We start from the raw sequence: 20,860 nt of genomic DNA, 5'->3' as shown, positions 1-20,860 counted from the left end.
CAGCAGTATGGGCAGAGCCCTGTATTAGTAACATTTCAGTAGTAGCAGTACAGACAGCCCCCAGTAACATTTCCGTAGCAGCAGTATAGCCAAAGCCAGTATTAGTAACATTTCAGTAGTAGCAGTATAGACAGGCCCCAGTAACATTTCCGTTGCAGCAGTATAAGGAAGTTTACAGTCTTTGTAACATTTCAGTAGTAGCAGTATAGACAGGCCCCAGTAACATTTCCGTATCAGCAGTATGGGCAGAGCCCAGTATTAGTAACATTTCAGTAGTAGAAGTATAGACAGGCCCCAGTAACATTTCCATAGCAGCTGTATAGGCAGAGCAGCACTTTAACATTTCCGTTGCAGCGGTATAGGGAGAGCACAGTATTTGTAACATTTCAGTAGTAGCAGTATAGACAGGCCCCAGTAACATTTCCGTATCAGCAGTATGAGCAGAGCCCAGTATTAGTAACATTTCAGTAGTAGCAGTATAGACAGGCCCCAGTAACATTTCCGTATCAGCAGTATGAGTAGAGCCCAGTATTAGTAACATTTCAGTAGTAGCAGTATAGACAGGCCCCAGTAACATTTCCGTAGCAGCAGTATGGCTAAAGCCAGTATTAGTAACATTTCAGTAGTAGCAGTATAGACAGGCCCCAGTAACATTTCCGTTGCAGCAGTATAAGGAAGTTTACAGTCTTTGTAACATTTCAGTAGTAGCAGTATAGACAGGCCCCAGTAACATCTCCGTATCAGCAGTATGGGCAGAGCCCAGTATTAGTAACATTTCAGTAGTAGAAGTATAGACAGGCCCCAGTAACATTTCCATAGCAGCTATATAGGCAGAGCAGCACATTAACATTTCCGTTGCAGCGGTATAGGGAGAGCACAGTATTTGTAACATTTCAGTAGTAGCAGTATAAACAGGCCCCAGTAATGTTTCCTTAGCAGCAGTATGGGCAGAGCCCTGTATTAGTAACATTTCAGTAGTAGCAGTACAGACAGCCCCCAGTAACATTTCCGTAGCAGCAGTATGGCCAGAGCCAGTATTAGTAACATTTCAGTAGTAGCAGTATAAACAGGCCCCAGTAACATTTCCGTTGCAGCAGTATAAGGAAGTTTACAGTCTTTGTAACATTTCAGTAGTAGCAGTATAGACAGGCCCCAGTAACATTTCCGTATCAGCATTATGAGCAGAGCCCAGTATTAGTAACATTTCAGTAGTAGCAGTATAGACAGGCCCCAGTAAAATTTACGTTGCAGCCGTATAAGGAAGTTTACAGTCTTTCTAACATTTCAGTAGTAGCAGTATAGACAGGCCCCAGTAACATTTCCGTATCAGCAGTATGGGCAGAGCCCAGTATTAGTAACATTTCAGTAGTAGCAGTACAGACAGCCCCCAGTAACATTTCCGTAGCAGCAGTATGGCCAGAGCCAGTATTAGTAACATTTCAGTAGTAGCAGTATAAACAGGCCCCAGTAACATTTCCGTTGCAGCAGTATAAGGAAGTTTACAGTCTTTGTAACATTTCAGTAGTAGCAGTATAGACAGGCCCCAGTAACATTTCCGTATCAGCATTATGAGCAGAGCCCAGTATTAGTAACATTTCAGTAGTAGCAGTATAGACAGGCCCCAGTAAAATTTACGTTGCAGCCGTATAAGGAAGTTTACAGTCTTTCTAACATTTCATTAGTAGCAGTATAGACAGGCCCCAGTAACATTTCCGTATCAGCAGTATGGGCAGAGCCCAGTATTAGTAACATTTCAGTAGTAGCAGTATAGACAGGCCCCAGTAACATTTCCATAGCAGCTGTATAGGCAGAGCAGCACATTAACATTTCCGTTGCAGCGGTATAGGGAGAGCACAGTATTTGTAACATTTCAGTAGTAGCAGTATAAACAGGCCCCAGTAACGTTTCCTTAGCAGCAGTATGGGCAGAGCCCTGTATTAGTAACATTTCAGTAGTAGCAGTACAGACAGCCCCCAGTAACATTTCCGTAGCAGCAGTATGGTCAGAGCCAATATTAGTAACATTTCAGGAGTAGCAGTATAGACAGGCCCCAGTAACATTTCCGTTGCAGCAGTATAAGGAAGTTTACAGTCTTTGTAACATTTCAGTAGTAGCAGTATAGACAGGCCCCAGTAACATTTCCGTATCAGCAGTATGGGCAGAGCCCAGTATTAGTAACATTTCAGTAGCAGTATAGACAGGCCCCAGTAACATTTCCATAGCAGCTGTATAGGCATAGCAGCACATTAACATTTCCGTTGCAGCGGTATAGGGAGAGCCCTGTATTATTAACATTTCAGTAGTAGCAGTACAGACAGCCCCCAGTAACGTTTCCTTAGCAGCAGTATGGGCAGAGCCCTGTACTAGTAAAATTTCAGTAGTAGCAGTATAGACTGCCCCCAGTAACATTTCCCTAGCAGCAGTATGGCCAGAGCCAGTATTAGTAACATTTCAGTAGTAGCAGTATAGACAGGCCCCAGTAACATTTACGTTGCAGCAGTATAAGGAAGTTTACAGTCTTTTATAACATTTCAGTAGTAGCAGTATAGACAGGCCCCAGTAACATTTCCGTAGCAGAAGTATGGCCAGAGCCCAGTATTAGAAACATTTCAGTAGTAGCAGTATAGACAAGCCCCAGTAACATTTCCATTGAAGCAGTATAAGGAAGTTTACAGTCTTTGTAACATTTCAGTACTAGCAGTATAGACAGGTCCCAGTAACATTTCCATATCAGCAGTATGGGCAGAGCCAAGTATTAGTAACATTTCAGTAGTAGCAGTATAGACAGGCCCCAGTAACATTTCCGTTGCAGCAGTATAAGGAAGTTTACAGTCTTTGTAACATTTCAGTAGTAGCAGTATAGACAGGCCCCAGTAACATTTCCATATCAGCAGTATGGGCAGAGCCAAGTATTAGTAACATTTCAGTAGTAGCAGTATAGACAGGCCCCAGTAACATTTCCGTTGCAGCAGTATAAGGAAGTTTACAGTCTGTAACATTTCAGTAGTAGCAGTATAGACAGGCCCCAGTAACATTTCCGTATCAGCAGTATGAGCAGACCCAGTATTAGTAACATTTCAGTAGTAGCAGTATAGACAGGCCCCAGTAACATTTCCGTAGCAGCAGTATGGCTAAAGCCAGTATTAGTAACATTTCAGTAATAGATTTACAGACAGGCCCCAGTAACATTTCCGTTGCAGCAGTATAAGGAAGTTTACAGTCTTTGTAACATTTCAGTAGTAGCAGTATAGACAGGCCCCAGTAACATCTCCGTATCAGCAGTATGGGCAGAGCCCAGTATTAGTAACATTTCAGTAGTAGAAGTATAGACAGGCCCCAGTAACATTTCCATAGCAGCTATATAGGCAGAGCAGCACATTAACATTTCCGTTGCAGCGGTATAGGGAGAGCACAGTATTTGTAACATTTCAGTAGTAAAAGTATAGACAGGGCCCAGTAACGTTTCCTTAGCAGCAGTATGGGCAGAGCCCTGTATTAGTAACATTTCAGTAGTAGCAGTACAGACAGCCCCCAGTAACATTTCCGTAGCAGCAGTATGGCCAGAGCCAGTATTAGTAAGATTTCAGTAGTAGCAGTATAGACAGGCCCCAGTAACATTTCTGTTGCAGCAGTATAAGGAAGTTTACAGTCTTTGTAATATTTCAGTAGTAGCAGTATAGACAGGCCCCAGTAACATTTCCGTATCAGCAGTATGGGCAGAGCCCAGTATTAGTAACATTTCAGTAGTAGGAGTATAGACAGGCCCCAGTAACATTTCCATAGCAGCTGTATAGGCAGAGCAGCACATTAACATTTCCGTTGCAGCAATATAGGGAGAGCACAGTATTTGTAACATTTCAGTAGTAGCAGTATAAACAGGCCCCAGTAACGTTTCCTTAGCAGCAGTATGGGCAGAGCCCTGTATTAGTAACATTTCAGTAGTAGCAGTACAGACAGCCCCCAGTAACATTTCCGTAGCAGCAGTATGGCCAAAGCCAGCATTAGTAACATTTCAGTAGTAGCAGTATAGACAGGCCCCAGTAACATTTCCGTTGCAGCAGTACAAGGAAGTTTTACAGTCTTTGTAACATTTCAGTAGTAGCAGTATAGACAGGCCCCAGTAACGTTTCCTTAGCAGCAGTATGGGCAGAGCCCTGTATTAGTAACATTTCAGTAGTAGCAGTACAGACAGCCCCCAGTAACATTTCCGTAGCAGCAGTATGGCCAGAGCCAGTATTAGTAACATTTCAGGAGTAGCAGTATAGACAGGCCCCAGTAACATTTCCGTTGCAGCAGTATAAGGAAGTTTACAGTCTTTGTAACATTTCAGTAGTAGCAGTATAGACAGGCCCCAGTAACATTTCCGTATCAGCAGTATGGGCAGAGCCCAGTATTAGTAACATTTCAGTAGTAGCAGTATAGACGGGCCCCAGTAACATTTCCATAGCAGCTGTATAGGCATAGCAGCACATTAACATTTCCGTTGCAGCGGTACAGGGAGAGCACAGTATTTGTAACATTTCAGTAGTAGCAGTATAGACAGGCCCCAGTAACGTTTCCTTAGCAGCAGTATGGGCAGAGCCCTGTATTAGTAAAATTTCAGTAGTAGCAGTATAGACACCCCCCAGTAACATTTCCGTAGCAGCAGTATGGCCAGAGCCATTTATTAGTAACATTTCAGTAGTAGCAGTATAAACAGGCCCCAGTAACATTTCCGTTGCAGCAGTATAAGGAAGTTTACAGTCTTTTATAACATTTCAGTAGTAGCAGTATAGACAGGCCCCAGTAACATTTCCGTAGCAGCAGTATGGCCAGAGCCCAGTATTAGTAACATTTCAGTAGTAGCAGTATAGACAGGCCCCAGTAACATTTCCGTTGCAGCAGTATATGGAGGTTTACAGTCTTTGTAACATTTCAGTAGTAGCAGTATAGACAGGCCCTCAGTAACATTTCCATATCAGCAGTATGGGCAGAGCCCAGTATTAGTAACATTTCAGTAGTAGCAGTATAGACAGCCCCAGTAACATTTCCGTTGCAGCAGTATAGGGAGATTACAGTCTTTGTAACATTTCAGTAGTAGCAGTACAGACGGACCCCAGTAACATTTCCGTAGCAACTGTAAGGGCAAAGCAGCACATTAACATTTCTGTTGCAGCAGTATAGGGAGAGCACAGTATTTGTAACATTTTAGTAGTAGCAGTATAGACAGACCCCAGTAACATTTCCGTTGCAGCAGTATAGCCAGAGGCCAGTATTAGTAACATTACAGTAGTAACAGTATACACAAACCAAGGTAACATTTCAGAAGCAGAATTATGGGCAGACCGAAGTAACATTTCAGAAGTATAGTCAGACCCCTCTAGCATTACTGTGGCAGAAGTATAGGTAGGCAGAACAGAGTTACATTTATGTAGCAAAAGTGTAGGCCAACCCCAAACACATTGGTGTACCATGAGTGCAGGCGAAGTCCATAAAAATTACTTGGATTACATTGTAGGCGAGGGCCCAAAATATTGGTGTACCAATAGTACAAATGTACCCCAGAAAAATTGCCCATGTCCAACCCAGAGGGCAGGTGAAACCCATTAATCGCTTCGCTTACTGTGGCTTAATTTGTAACTAGGCCTGGAGGCAGCCCAGTTAAAATAAAAATTGGTTCAGGTGGAAGTTTCATTGCTTTAATGAGAATTGAAACGTATAAATATTGTTTACAAAAGTTATATGAGCCTTTTGGGCCACCGGAAAATTGCCAGTTCGGGGTGATTACGTGAGGTTTCAGGAGGAGGAGCAGGAGGAGGACAAATATCGTACACAGATTGATAAAGGTAAAGGTCCCTGGTTTTTTTTTTACGGTGATAGAGAACAATGCTTCCATCTGCAGTTGCAGCTTTGACACCCAGTAGTTGTACGGAGCAGAGGCGTCACGAAGGACGGTCGTACGATCAGCTACGTACTCCCTCACTATCCTTTTACAGTGCTCCCTCCGACTCAGCCTTGACTGGTGAGTGGTGACACAGTCTTGCTGGGGAGCCCTAAAGCTGGCAAAGGCCTTGGAGAGTGTTCCCCTGCCTGCGCTGAACATGCTGCCTAATCTCCGCTCCTCCCCTGCTACCTGGCCCTCGAAACTGTGCCTTCTGCCACTAGCGCTGTCGGATGGGAAGTTTACCATCAGTTTGTCCACCAGGGCCCTGTGGTATTGCATCACTCTCGAATCCTTTTCCTCTTCGGGAATGAGTGTGGAAAGGTTCTCCTTATACCGTGGGTCGAGCAGTGTGTACACACAGTAATCCGTAGTCGTCAGAATGCATCTAACGCGAGGGTCACGAGAAAGGCATCCTAACATGAAGTCAGCCATGTGTGCCAGGGTACCTGTACGCAACACATGGCTGTCCTCACTAGGAAGATCACTTTCAGGATCCTCCTCCTCCTCCACAGGCCATACACGCTGAACGGATGACAGGCAAGCAGCATGGGTACCCTCTGCAGTGGGCCCAGCTGTCTCTTCTCCCTCCTGCTCCTCCCCCTCCTCCTCCTCCTCAACCTGCTGAGATATAGACATGAGGGTGCTCTGAATATCCAGCGACATACTGTCTTCCCCTGCCTCCGTTTCCGAGCGCAAAGCGTCTGCCTTTATGCTTTGCAGGGAACTTCTCAAGAGGCATAGCAGAGGAATGGTGACGCTAATGATTGCAGCATCGCCGCTCACCATCTGGGTAGATTCCTCAAAGTTTCCAAGGACCTGGCAGATGTCTGAAAACCAGGCCCACTCCTCTGTAAAGAATTGAGGAGGCTGACTCCCACTGCGCCGCCCATGTTGGAGTTGGTATTCCACTATAGCTCTACGCTGCTCATACAGCCTGGCCAACATGTAGAGCGTAGAGTTCCACCATGTGGGCACGTCGCAAAGCAGTCGGTGCACTGGCAGATTTAACCGATGTTGCAGGGTCCGCAGGGTGGCAGCGTCCATGTTGGACTTGTGGAAATGTGGGCTGACCCGGTGCACCTTGCCGAGGAGGTCTGACAAGTGTGGGTAGCTTTTCAGAAACCGCTGAACCACCAAATTAAATACGTGGGCCAGGCATGGCACGTGCGTGAGGCTGCCGAGCTGCAGAGCCGCCACTAGATTACGGCCGTTGTCACACACGACCATGCCCGGTTGGAGGCTCAGCGGCGAAAGCTCTGTCAGACCGTGCAACAGTTCGTGGGCCATGTGCCTCTTCTCTCCTAAGCTGAGTAGTTTCAGCACGGCCTGCTGACGCTTGCCCACCGTTGTGCTGCCATGCCGCATGACACAGACTGTTGGCGACGTGCTGCTGCTGACACATCTGGATTGCGAGGCAGAGGTTGCGTAGGAGGAGGAGGAAGGGGAGGAGGAAGGTTTAGTGGAGGAGGCATACACCGCCGCAGATACCAGCACCGAGCTGGGGCCCGCAATTCTGGGGGTGGGTAGGACGTGAGCGGTCCCAGGCTCTGACTTGGTCCCAGCCTCCACTATATTCACCCAATGTGCCGTCAGCGAGATATAGTGGCCCTGCCCGCCAGTGCTTGTCCACGTGTCCGTTGTTAAGTGGACCTTGCCAGTAACCGCGTTGGTGAGGGCGCGTACAATGTTGCGGGAGATGTGGTTGTGCAGGGCTGGGATGGCACACCGGGAAAAATAGTGGCGACTGGGAATCGAGTAGCGCGGGGCCGCCGCCACCATCATGTTTTTGAAAGCCTCCGTTTCCACAAGCCTGTACGGGAACATCTCCAGGCTGATCAATTTGGCTATGTGGACATTTAAAGCTTGAGCGTGCGGGTGCGTGGCGGCGTATTTGCGCTTTCGCTCCAATGATTCTCTTAGTCACAGCTGGACGCTGCGCTGAGAGACATTGCTGGATGGGGCCGAGGACAGCGGAGGTGAGGGTGTTGGTCCAGGCCAGGAGACACTCGTGCCTGTGTCCTGAGAGGTGGTTGGATCTCAGTGGCAGGTTGGGGCACAGGGGGAGAGGCAGTGGTGCAGGCCAGAGGCAGTGAACGGCCTTCGTCCCACCTTGTGGGGTGCTTGGCCATCATATGCCTGCGCATGCTGATGGTGGTGAATCCCTGGCTGATCTTGGCGCGACAAAGCTTGCACACCAGTGTTCGTCTGTCGTCCGCGTTCTCAGTGAAAAACTGCCACACCTTTGAGCACCTTGGTCTCTGCACGGTGGCTTGGCGCGAGGGGGTCCTTTGGGAAACAGCTGGGGGATTATTCGCTCTGGCCCTGCCTCTACCCCTGGCCACCCCACTGCTTCTTTCAACCTGTCCTGCGGCTGCAATTGCCTCCCCCTCTGAAGACCTCTCCTCAGTTGGCTTATCACACCAGGTGGGGTCAGTCACCTCATCGTCCAGCGGCTCTTCCTCCGAATCCTCTGTGTGCTCCTCCCTCGGACTTACTGCCCTTACTACTGCCTCACTGATAGACAACTGTGTCTCATCCCCATCGTCCTCCTCACCCACTGAAAGCTCTTGAGACAGTTGCTGGAAGTCCCCAGCCTCATCCCCCGGACCCCAAGAACTTTCCAAAGGTTGGGCATCGGTCACGACAAACTCCTCAGGTGGGAGAGGAATCATTGTTCCCCAATCTGGGCAGGGGCCCGAGAACAGTTCCTGGGAGTCTGCCTGCTTCTCAGAATGTGTCATTTTCATGGAGTGAGGAGGCTGGGAGGAAGGAGGAGCAGCAGCGAGAGGATTCAGAGTTGCAGCAGTGGACGGCGTAGAAGACTGGGTGGTCGATTGATTGCTGGATGCACTTTCTGCCATCCACGACAGGACCCACTCACACTGCTCGTTTTTTAATAAAGGTCTACGACGTGGACCCAAAAATTGTGATATGAAGCTGGGGACCCCAGAAACTTTCCTCTCACCTGGACCAGGAACTGGGCCTATGCCCACACTCTCACGTGGAACTCCGCATCCTCGACCGCGTCCACGTCCTCTACCCCTACCCCTCAGCATGGTGCATTAAGAATCGAGCAGACACTGAGCGGTGTAAACATTTTTGTGAATTATTGCCGCGCAGTTGGTGGCTGCCAGCGGTTATATAATGCAAAATTTTAGCCAGAGATAAATTATCAGGAAGGATGCAAGCAGGACTAGCTGTGCAATATGCAATTGTGATGCACCTGAAGTCCCACAGGCCACGCAGTCAAATGCACTGGGTCACCGGTAGCCGTAAAAAGGATTTCTTTATTTATTATATATTTTTTCTATGCAATGCAGGCTATGCAGTGTGTATTGGACTTTCACTCTATGTGTGTCTGACACCGTACACTGTGAAGGCAGCTGAGGGCTAACACAGAGCACTGTAAAAAATTTGTGGTTTCTTGGCGTGCACTTGGAGGCAGACAGCGCTTACGTTACGCTAACTGCACCCAGAAAAATATTTAAATGAAGGCTGCACGCAGGCCTTGCTGTGCAATACTGAGGTACTACAACCCCAAGCAACCACGGAGTTAAATGCACACGGTCACAGGTAGCCCTAAGAAGGACCATTGGGGTTTTGTAGACAGGATTCTACACTACCACTGTCCCTGCCTGACCAATACTGCCCCTATACTACGTAGTGCAGACTGCAGCCTGAGAACGCTATAGCCTGCACGGCCGATACACAAAAAAAAAAAGGGCAAAACTGCTCACAGCAGCCACAACAGTAATGCACTAGGTGAGCTGTGGCCCTAAGAAGGACCGTTGTGGTTCTTGTAGACACTAACACTCTCCCTATAGCAGTGGCTCTGCTAAACTCCCTCCCCCTTCCATCCCTTGCCAGCTGTTGGCAAAGGGAGGGGGCGGGATGGGAGATTAGCACATTAGATCCTGCCCCCTCCCTTTGCCAACAGCCATCAAGGGGCAAAAAGGGGGAGGAATTTTAGCGGAGCTAAACTCTCTTCCCCACCTGGCGGTATTCTGGGTGCAGCATATACTCACCACACCTAGGCAGTCTGAATGGGCGCATAAACAGGAGATGCAGCCGTGACGTGGTGACAGCTGCCTCCCTTCCATGCGATTTTTGGCTACGCTGCAGTCGTGAGCGAACATCGCAGTGCCCGTGTGGAGGAACCCTAAGAGAGGCAGAAGAGTGAGACTTCAGGGGAAAAAAGAGAGTGAAAATCGGACTATGAGCAGTGGAAAACAATCTTTTAATTTTTTAACCATTCTTTAGTTGATGTACCTGTGTGCTTTGGGTCATTGTCTTGTTGCATGTTCCCACTTCTCTTCAGATTGAGGTCATGGACTATGGATCTTAAAGTTACTTTACATGGGATGACTGTCAGGTGCATGAGTGCCAAACAATCATCCCCAGACTTATCGCTCCTGCTTTCTTACAGGACTGATAGTCATTCAGTGAATAGAGGCAGAACATTGATCACCCTGACTGTCAAAAAATTTTTTCTAATATCTAATCTGTGTTTTATCCCATTGCTTCTAGTCTTTCCTTGTGCAAATAGGAATAGGTCTGATCCCTCTGCACTGTGACAGCCCTTCAGATATTTGTAGACATCCTTTGCTATGCATGTCATTGTCTCCACTGTTCTCTAGTATGCTAGACTAGCTGGGTTCAGTATTTTAAAAATTAGCAATAGAGATAAGCGAGCACCAAAATGCTCGGGTGCTCATTACTCAAGCTGAGCTTTTTGTAATGCCCGAGAGCTCGTTTCGAGTAACGAATCCCATTGAAGTCAATGGAAGACTCGAGCATTTTTCAAGGTGACTCATGCTCTGCATTGTTTTCAATGGAGCCGCGGGCACCTTAAATGTTTTTCATGAAAGGGCTTTACATATAAGCCCTTCCCTGAAAAACAATAATTTTAGTGTAATAAAAAAAATAAATAAACTTACCTCTCCGCCGCTGCCGTGTCCCCCGCGGAGATGAAGAACACATCTGCCACATGCGGCAGATGTTTCCTTCATCCCCGCTAGTAAAAAGAATTCCCTGCTGCTACATATGCCACAACTGTGACTGATGCAGCAGAGGAATTCTTCAATTCCCTACTGCAGCTGTCACACATGACAGCTGCGGTAGAGGATCCTGCTGCTCCCTGTCATTGGATTTCAGAAAAGGGCTTTAAACATAAGCCCTTCCCTGAAAAACAATAATTTTAGTGTAAAAAAAAAAAATTACCTGTTCGCCGCTTATGAAGCCCTTTCCTGAAAAGTCATTGACGGGGATGCCCTGGCTCAGCGGCGACTTCTGCCGCTGTCCCCAGCTGTATAGTTCTCAGCTAGTAGCATGCGGAGATTTAAAATCCCTGCCTGCTGGTATCTCTGGTAGCCAATCATAATCAGAGCTACCAGCAGGCGGGGATTTTAAATCACCGGCTGCTGATAGCTCAGAACTACAGAGACGGGGACAGCGCCAGAAGTCGCGGCTGAGCCCCAGCAGCTGAAGGGAGGTGAGTATTGATTTTTTTTTTATACACTTTTTTAAATGGCTTTTCAGGGAAGGGCTTATGAAGCCCTTCCCTGAAAAGCCATTGACGAGATGTCGGCAGCAGGATTGTCTATCGCAGTGACAGCTGCAGTTGAGAATTGAATAATTCCTCTGCTGCATCTGCCACAGATGTGGCAGATGTAGCAGCAGGGAATTCTTTTAACTAGTGGGGATGAAGGAAACATCTGCTGCATGCGGCAGATGTGTTTTTCATGCCCACGGGGGTCACAGCAGTGGTGCAGAGGTAAGTTTGTTTTTTTTTTCACTAAAATGTTTCTTTTTCAGGGAAGAGCTTATATGTAAAACCCTTCCCTGAAAAAGAATGCAGAGGGCCGGCAGAGCATTGTTTTCAATGGAGCCACCGGCAGCAGCCGCGGCTCCATTGGCAACAAGCACGCAGCTGTGTTTATGCATGTTTTTGCTCGTACCTAGGTGTGCCCGTATGTACGCACCTAAGTGCGCACAAAAACACGCTCGTGTGAACCCACTCTAGGGGGGCGTTCACACGAGCGTGTTTTTGTGCGCACATTTTGCATGCACAAAAACACACTTCTATTTGGAACAATGCATTCCCTATGGTGTTTGCACATGTCCGTACTTTGCACATGTCCGTACTTTGAATGCACGCATTGTCTTCAATGGAGCCGCGGCTGCTGCCGGCAGCTCCATTGAAAACAATGATCTACCGATTCCCTGCATTCTTTTTCAGGGAAGAGCTTTACATATAAGCTCTTCCCTGAAAAAGAAAAATTTTAGTGTAAAAATAAAAAAAATGCAGCCATTCTCTTCAATGGAGCCGGTGCTGCTCCCGGTGGTTCCATTGGAGACAACGGTCTGCTGGCACCACTGAACTGTTTTTCAGGGATGAGCTTTCCATATAAGCTCTTCCCTGAAAAAGAAAAATTTTAGTGTAAAAAAAAAATATTAGTTACCTGTCCGCCGCTGCTGTGTCCCTTGCACGGATGAAGAATACATCTGCCACATGCGACAGATGTTTTCTTCATCCCCACTAGTTAAAAGAATTCCCTGCTGCTACATCTGCCACATCTGTGGCAGATGCAGCAGAGGAATTCTTCAATTCTCTACCGCAGCTGTCACACATGTCCGCTGCGGTAGAGGATTCTGCTGCCAGCAATTGATTTCAGGGAAGGGCTTTAAATATAAGCCCTTTCCTGAAAATCAAGTGAAAGTGGTTTAAAAAACAAAAAAATAGATACTCACCTTGCTTCTCCTCCTGTCCCCTGCACTGTGGTGCTGATCTATCAGCAGTCGGGGATTTTAAATCCCCGGCTGCTGAAAGAGCTGAATATGCTTGGCTGATGTGCTCAGCCAATCACAGGCAGCTCTCCCTGAATGCACCCTGGGTCCTACAGAATGGCGGCCTAGAGAACCAAGTCGCCCTAACATCTAAGACAATGTAAGGAGTAGACATGCCGCGTCACACTGGGCTCTCCCGCACCAGTCCACTGATTTGAAACCTGCCTTGAAAGTAAAGAAGAGGCAGGTTACGAAGGTCAGTCAGGGCTGGCATATGGTGAGTGATGGTGCAGGCTTCAGTGAGATTCACTGTAGTACAGGGCTGGGAATTCTATAGTGCCCTGAAATCTATGTAGCTAAAACCCTCCTGAGCTGTTTTGGAGCATCCATTGCTGTCTTCTGCAAACATTCTAGAAAAAAAATAACACACTTTGTACACTTTTTCTTCTGGGAAAGTATCAAATATAGAAATGCTCGTGCCAAATCAATTAATTTCTAGCATAAGTATTTCTTACTTTGCAACCTTTTTTCACAGCTACCTACAACTTTAGCAATGTACAGTATACCCCTTTTGGGAGTCAGTGACAGACATGTTTAGGCATAAAATAAAAGTCTTTTCTCACACGCAGTTCCTGCACTCGAGAAACACGGCTGTGAGAACTAAGCCATTGAAATCAATGACTTCGTTTCGTTCCGTTTTGCATGTGTGATTTTCACACCACAACGCTGGACAAAATCACTGTCACCTGTTTAAGCCCTAACGCACCATGTTTTAAACTTTTCTTTTTCCTCATTACTGTACTTCAAGGCGGCTCTCAATTTTTGAATACCATTGGTGCGCAAGAGGTCAATGAAGCGATTAACCCTTGACAACCTCACTGAACAGCAAAGTCTGCAACAGTTTCCATGGGGCAAGATGAAAAATAGCTTTTGACTCATGGGGGTCTTTGCTTTAGTTTGGATCAGCACTATAGTATATTATGGTCGGTTTATGTCTCTTTTCAGTCTTACAAACTATATACTATATAACAGTAATATTACTTACTAGGTGTTTAGTTGATATCATAACTAGAGGATGCACATAGGGACAATAAAAAAAATTTTTTGAGCCAATTAAAAAACTGCCCCCTTGGTTTGTTTATTAAAGGGCTTATTCACATGGCCGTTGGCATTTTTATGTGCGCCTGCCTAACACAGCCAAATTTGAAATGCGGATTCCGCGATTGTCGCTTGCGTGGATTCCCGCAGCAAAACACAGGCATTGAAAGCCATGTGGTTCCGATTTTCTTTTCCCTCACACTCATGCATACGTATTGTGTATTCTGCAAGCAGAAGAAAAATCGCAGCATGCTCTCTGCACAGACAGCCTCTATTAAAGTCAATGGAGGTGTTCGACCCGCAGCCCATGCAATTAATCCACTAAGCGATTGCCCAAGAAATACAAACAACCCCCCCCCCCCTGTACTACGCATGACCGCCTCCAAGCCTAGGAGGCCATATGCAGTACAGGTTAGTTCCGTACGCAGGGTCAATGGCCGGGCTCACAGCATGCAGAATCTGAATGGTTGTGAGAGCTGGGCCTTAGGTTTTCAGTTATAATTTGGTTTCTCTTCTCAGTCTTTGGAGCAGAGAAATGGAATTAAAACGGAAATGAACTGATCTGTTTTTTCAACTATTGATATTAATGGGGTTTTTAAAAACTGAAAGCAAAAAATAGCTGCTATTTGCGTCTGTTCCTTTTTTAAATGCAACAAATAGAGCAGCGTTATCTGCTCTGTTTAAAAAACAGAGCCCTAATGTAATGGAAGCAAACAAAAGCTTTCAGTTTTCTTTCCATTTTTAAAAGCCCTATTAAAATGGTGGAAAAAAATGAATCAGTTTCTGTTTTAATTCCGCTTCTATGCTCCAAAAAAAATGGAGTAGAGGAATGAAATTATAACTAAAGCCCTAAAGCAGATGTGAAATATATGAGGCTGGGGCGACAGTTGTCAGTCAATTAGATCGCTGGTGTAGATAGATATTGCATGTAAATATTCTCCATTTGAAAGAACTGTGATTGTTTTTTATATTGATGGCTGCTATGGGAGGCTTTGGACCATGGTATGAAGAAATGTATAGGTTCCAGATCCAGCGCTCTATTCGGATACTGTGAGCTGAAAACTTGGTATGGAATTTGTGAACTTTCGTTTGGACCATGGCACCATGAATAATAACTAGAGATGAGCGAGCATACTCGGCCACGCCCCTTTTTCGCCCGAGCACTGCGATTTTCGAGTACTTACGTACTCGGGCGAAAAGATTCGGGGGGCGCCGTGGGTGACTGGGGGGTTGCAGCGGGGAGTGAGGGGGAGAGGGAGGGCACCCCCCTGTTCCCCGCTACTAACCCCCGCGCCGCCATGCCTCCCCCCGCTCCCCGGCGCCCCCCGAATCTTTTCACCCGAGTACGGAAGTACTCGAAAATCGCGGTGCTCGATCGAGTAATTACTCGAAACGAGTATACTCGCTCATCTCTAATAATAACGTTAAAGGAGAATCATACTTTTACACAGTAAATTTACAAAATATGCAGAAATATTCACTTTACTTACATCTTTTAATCACTTTTTATTTTAAAAAAACATGATGTATTTCACTAGGGTCAACCTCACAGTACAATGAGAAATATTTGGTAGGGTTCAGACATAAGGTTATGTTGTGCTAAAAGGCTATGTCCACCTTGGCAAACAATGTTTTTCTACAGCTCCTATGTAGACCTATGCTTCCCCTTTGTAACAAACAACAAATACAACCTACGTTGTCTGATGTTTCTGTTGATGCCATACATCCTTATATATGTCCGCTAAATCTTGGTAAAGTACATTCAGTAGATAATCATGACAAAAGGGACAGAAAAAATGTATGACAACTGGATCAGACTACACAGAGCATATCTGTAGTCTGTTACCATAGAGACACATAGAACTATATAGGAGCTGCAGAAACAAAATGGTAGGAAATGTTTAAATGAGTTTTCCAGGGAGAATACTACTGCTGACCTGTCCTTTTAATAGGTCATCAATAGTTGATCTGCTGGGGTCTGCCGCTTGGGACCCCGACCGTTCAGCTGAGCGGGCGCATGCTGTCAGCGTCGCAAATACACAGAGGTCAGAGTGGAAGTCTCCGCGCCAACCTCAGTCTAGTGGCCGGCGCTCGTAACTGCAGGCATGGCTCTCATTGAAATCAATGTGAGCTGTGACTGCAGTTACAAGTGCCAGCCACTACACAGAGGTCGGCTCAGAGACTTCCGCTCCGATCTCTGTATTTGCAGCATGTGCCCACTTAGCAGATCGGTCGGGGCCCCAAGCTACGGACCCCAGCTGATCAACTATTGATGACCGATCATCACCGATCATCAGTAGTATTCTTCCTGGAAGACCCCTTTAAATTTATGCAAAGTTCCTTTGCTTTTAGTTTCAGGTGTATTAGAACACTTAAAAAAAGAATTTAGACTGAGGCCAGCCCCAGGAACTATGGCTTGTTGTATATTTTCAATTAAAGCCGTTAAAATGCAGAGCCATCCATATAATACTTGAATAATCTGGAACAACTCCAGTAGAGAAAACCATATGCCTAGAAAGAGTAAAAAGGGCGTAACGAAAGGGGTACTCGTAATGAGACAGCCAATTAAGGTCTTGCTCACCTAGCCCCGTTTTGGTGTGTTTTGCTGGTGACTTCTTATTTTGCCCCTCCCTTCCTCAAAAAGAAAAATCGGCTCCTAAATGTATGCTCCCTTGAGGTAGATCTGTTGCAGAACATTTTCTGCAGTAAAAATGTATTCCGCAGGTGAATTTGGTTTCTAAAAGCCCCATGCACATACTGCAGGAACAATCAAACCAAATTACATGGATTTTTGTGCAGAGATTTTCTACTATAGCTGTGCCTTAGCTTATTTCTCCTTACATAGGGAGTCTGATTGAGACTGAATGACAGTGCTCAGAGGTGGGGCGACTCCATACTAAGGACCTACCTGCCCTTCATGCACTACCATACAGGCCCCATGCATTGGGCTCTGCATAAAACTTATGGTTTTAATTGTGGACATGGTTCCCTAAATTTCAAAAAAGGAGAAACTAAATATAAACCAGCGAACTATGATAATCATCTTCAATGAGTAATGTATCACACAGGCAAAAAGTGGGGAAAAGCCCCCTGCGTCCTAACACAGATATAAAGCACAACTTTATTTAAAAATCCTTATTCTTTTTAGTCTCATTCAGTCTACTTTTTTGTCTGATGAACTAGTAGCTTCCTCTATGCTGCTGTTGGTGCCCTGGTTTCCGGCTATGAAGGGTTCTAAATTCTTGTCTTCCTCTTCCTCTTGCTGCAGTACATGCAAGTAATATTTCTGGTGGTCAAGGTAGGTTGTAAACAATTTTGAATATTCTGGATGACTCAGGAAAAAGTTTTTAAACTCCTCTACAAGAAATAGAAATAGAATTAAAATAAGCCATGAAGAATTTTGGTGCACAACCATAAACATATTATTGCAGCATCTCATGTACATGAGGCAGACAAACATGGTATTCCATAGAAGACAGAGCTAAAAAATACACTGATTTTTACCCGTGGCTACTGCTTTTCAGCATACCTGTACTACCTTTATTTTTTATAATAAAGTTACATATTTTGCCTACTGTACTTCTAGTATTTCTAGATTTGTAGGTTGGTGCATATATAGTTAATGAAGTTGTCCAGTTGTAAACTATTGTTGGCCTATCTTTACGATAGGCCATCAATAGTAGATTAATGGGTGTCTGCCGCCCAGGATCCTTGTCCATCAGCTGTTTGCCAAGCCAGTGCACTAATGCAATGAGCAGAATTCTGCAGCAATCAGACAGCTCCTTTCCCACTGTAGTGGTGAGGCTTGGTATTGCAGCCAAGGTTCCCATTAAAGTAATTAGAAACATTTTCTGTAATACCAAGCTGGTCCACTACAGTGAAACTGAAGCTATCTGCTTATTTTAGAAATCAGCTCAGTACTTGAACAAAGCAGCCCCGCAAAGAGTGATTGGTGGAATACAATGCAGCGGAACCCCACCAATCTGCTATTGGATAAAGATAGGCCATCAATAGTTTCCAGTTGGACAACACCATTAATCTGACATTAATTTATGACAGCAGTAAATTTAAAAGACTTGGTTTGGTTGAAGGCATACAGTGTATAAGGGGGTTGTCTGGTTTAGAAAACTGGCTGATAGTTCAACCCCTTAGTGTTAAAGCCCGTTTGTGCCTTAATGATCAGGCCAAATGTTGGAAATCTGACGTGTCACTTTAACATAGAAAAACTCCGAAAAGCTTTTGCATATCCAAGTAATTCTGACATTGTTTTTTAGCAACATATTGTACTTCATTTAGGTAAAAACAGACCAATAGAATTTGTGTATATTTATTAAAAGCACCACAATTGGGAAGATTTTGAGAAAATTGTCAGTTTAACATTTTCAAATGCAATATGTCAAATATGTGCAAACATACTGTACACTTTTTTGCTAAGATATATATTTTCATCTGTTTACTTTATTCTGGAAGCACATTGGAAAAACCTTTGTTTTTTTTAACCATTTAGGAGACATACAAAATTTAACATTAACATTTTGAGAATCATTTTGTTTTCCTACACCAAGCCAAGATTGCAAAGGCTCATAGGTGTCCGAATGACAGATACCCTCACACTTGACCCCATATATTCACCGAAGGGTGTTTTGAGTATTTTGACCCCACAGTTTCTTTTCAGGAGTCAATGCAATTTAGAGGAGAAAAAAACAACAATTTTATATTTTTGAAAATATGTCATTTTAAAGACAGTTTTTTTTTCTATAGTGCACATGAAAATGAGGATTTGTACCCCAAAATGGATACCCCTGTTTGTCCTGTGTTCAAAAACATACCCATTGTGGCCCTAATCTTATATATGTATGCACAATGGGGCCCAAAACGAAAGAAACAGCTGGTGGCTTTCAGAACAGAAATTTTGCTTGAAAGTGTTTAAGGCCCCATTGCCCATTTGTAGAGCCCTAGAGTGGCCAAAATGATGGAGAAACCCCACAAATTACCCCATTTTGAAAACCGACGCACATGTGCAGAAGACTGTGTCAGGTCCTGGAAGGACTCTCAGCTCTTCCTATGGATCCAATCCGTGTGGGGACATGAAACTTTAACCTTCTCCAACTTTTCTTTTACTTTTATGCGATCGCCATTATTGCATAATCACAATCGTGTGACCCATCACAACTACAGGCTATCAGCAACCTCCGGCAAACTTTAGCAGGGAGCTGTCACCCACACAGACCCCGGGGCCTTAATATCCAGGGCAAGCATGTTTTTACAGCCCTGGGGATTAAAGCCCGGAAACCCAGGATGTAAAAACACATATGAGTGGTCACTAAGGGGTTAATGGGGGCCTGTTAGCTCTCCTGACTTGTCCATTTTAGTTAATACTTTTTTTCTCCATGAAACATCTTAGAACATAGTTTCTTATAACATTGTGTTGTGCTGTTCCTCTGTTATTCCTCTTGTGAAACGGGTGTGTCTCTACACCAGGGTTCCCCAACTCCAGTCCTCAGGGACCGCTAACAGGTCATATTTTCAGGATTTCCTCAGTGATGCACAGGTGATGTAATTATTGTTGGTGCCTCAGACATTGGCACAGGTGTTCTTTCTATAGGATATCCTGAAAACATGACCTGTTTGTGGTCCCTGAGGACTGGAGTTGGGGACCATTGCTCTACACAACCTGACTCTGTCAAGCACTGATTGGATAGTGTGAGAATGTCTAGGGACACGACCCCCAACTAGTAACACCAAGTGGTCAAGCTATTCATACCATAGAAGTGGAAGGAACAATAAAGGAATAGTACAACAAAGAGCTATAAGTAAAGCTGCTCCAAGGTCGCGACAATAATGGGGAATACAATTATTTACCAAAACGGGTATGTCGGGCCTCTTGACAGGTCCTCTTTAAAGCCAGACAAATGGGGCAATCTTGCAATATATGGGCATCCATTTGAATACTTCCCATGTCTACCACACCTCCAAAATAAGGGATTTTAAAGCTCTCACCATTTAACACTCCAAATAAAATGTTTTTCATAGATACATTTGAAGGTCTATAAAAGTAAAGAACTGGCATACTAAGTAGAGAGGGACATGAAATTACAAGACACTGAACTCCTCCATTAGTAAGTATATAATAATCACATGTGTTAGGCTGGGTTATATCCCCTGGGGAGAGAATTGTGTGGGGAATGGTTTTGCAGAGGGAGGCATTTGATTAATGAAAATATATGTATTGTCCTTGCCATATATTCCTCTTCTTTTATACACATTTGGAAAATGTGTATGATCTGTATGACCTCTAATGCTTTGTATGTAAGTGGGATGTGAAAAGGTAACGCAGACTGGATAGTCAAATGTCATTGGTGATAGAATTAGAGATGAGCGAGCATACTCGATAAGGCAAACTACTCGAGTGAGTAGGGCCTTATTCGAGTACCTGCCCGCTCGTCTCTAAAGATTTGGGTGCCGGCGGGGAGCTGCGGGGAAGAGCGGGGAGGAAGAGGGGGGAGATCTCTCTCCCCCTCTCCCCCCCCCCCTCCCCCCTGCTCACCGCCGTAACTCACCTGTCACCCGCGCCGGCAGCCGAATCTTTAGAGAAGAGCGGGCAGGTACTCGCATAAGGCACTACTCGCTCGAGTAGTTTGCCTTATCGAGTATGCTCGCTCATCTCTAGATAGAATGCTTTTGTAGAAATGATGTTGTTGAATGGAGCATAGTTAGAGGAGTGATGTTAATGCTAAAAGTGAAGAAACTAATGCAAACACTAATGTATATGAAGAAAAGTGATACTAACGTTATATTTAATGGGAAAAATATGGTTTATTACACAGATGTTAGTGTTTAGTAAAGGAAATACTCAGGTTTATCATAGCAAATACTGTGTTGTTTATTACATAACTACAGAGGTATATTGGATATTGTAATTGTGTATTATACAACTGTTTGATGTAATTGCTGACATGAGAGTTCGGCTGATGATTACTGCCTGACTGATGATGAGTATTGTTTGTGACCATGCAGTTAGAAAGTGTGATAGTCTCTGTCATAGCCTCCATG

Source organism: Eleutherodactylus coqui, unplaced genomic scaffold (assembly GCF_035609145.1).
Source record: "Eleutherodactylus coqui strain aEleCoq1 unplaced genomic scaffold, aEleCoq1.hap1 HAP1_SCAFFOLD_335, whole genome shotgun sequence".
Taxonomy (NCBI): domain Eukaryota; kingdom Metazoa; phylum Chordata; class Amphibia; order Anura; family Eleutherodactylidae; genus Eleutherodactylus; species Eleutherodactylus coqui.
This window is presented reverse-complemented; position numbering follows the sequence as displayed.